Source organism: Frankliniella occidentalis, unplaced genomic scaffold (assembly GCF_000697945.3).
Source record: "Frankliniella occidentalis isolate FOCC.00 unplaced genomic scaffold, Focc_3.1 Scaffold21, whole genome shotgun sequence".
Lineage (NCBI taxonomy): Eukaryota > Metazoa > Arthropoda > Insecta > Thysanoptera > Thripidae > Frankliniella > Frankliniella occidentalis.
Genome location: NW_026267151.1, coordinates 3,441,648 through 3,442,497, shown reverse-complemented (window position 1 = coordinate 3,442,497; position 850 = coordinate 3,441,648).

Below are 850 nucleotides of genomic sequence, written 5' to 3'. Positions count from 1 at the left end.
GGCGTCCGGGTTAGGGGCGGGTAGAGGTGCACCGAGCCGAGCACTTCTGCCCCCCACTGCCCCCGATACACGCCCAGTTTGGCCAAAATACATAGACATGATAAAACCAAATGGAACAATAAACATTGCCCCGATGGCAAACAACCGAGACAAGCCGCCAGGTTGACGCTACCTCGACGCGCCGCCGTGCCATCGCCAGCGGCACAAATAATTACTCATTGTATATATTTAGCACTGAACCCTGCTCGTGCTTCCCCACCCTCTTTCCTTTCCGCCCCTTTCCGCGCTTGCTTGAAGCTCGGTCTGGCCGAGTCTGGGCCACCCACAGGATCACCCCTCGCTCCCCTCACACACCTACCCCAGCCTCCGGGGCCTGGCGAGGAGTGGGGTGTAGTGCTCTGCCCTGGGGCTGGGGCAGAGGGTGGACGACGACGAGGGTATGCATAAATATCCCTCACGGAAAAGGGTTAGAAATAATCTGCTCGATGCCACTAATGTCCAGTTATTGAATCGACCCCCCCCCCCCCCCACCCCCTTTGCCACAAACTTGTAGAGTTTTAACTAGAAACTTTTAGAAACCAACATGAAACCTGTATGCAAAGTTCTCGATGCATTGTTTTTCTCACATCTCCTTAGGCCCTAGTGTAAAAACAGATCTGCCCAATAAAACCTTTATTAAAAGTAAGTCACACTCACTCCCTCGATCTTTTGTTTACGTGGAGCTTAGTGAATGTGGGGATGGGGAGGGCCGCAGGCACGTGAGGAGACGCAACAGAGAGCACATCTATTTCCGAGATTCAGCTCCGGCTGGGCGAGGCGAGCGCTGGATGGTGTGGGGCAGGTTCGGGCT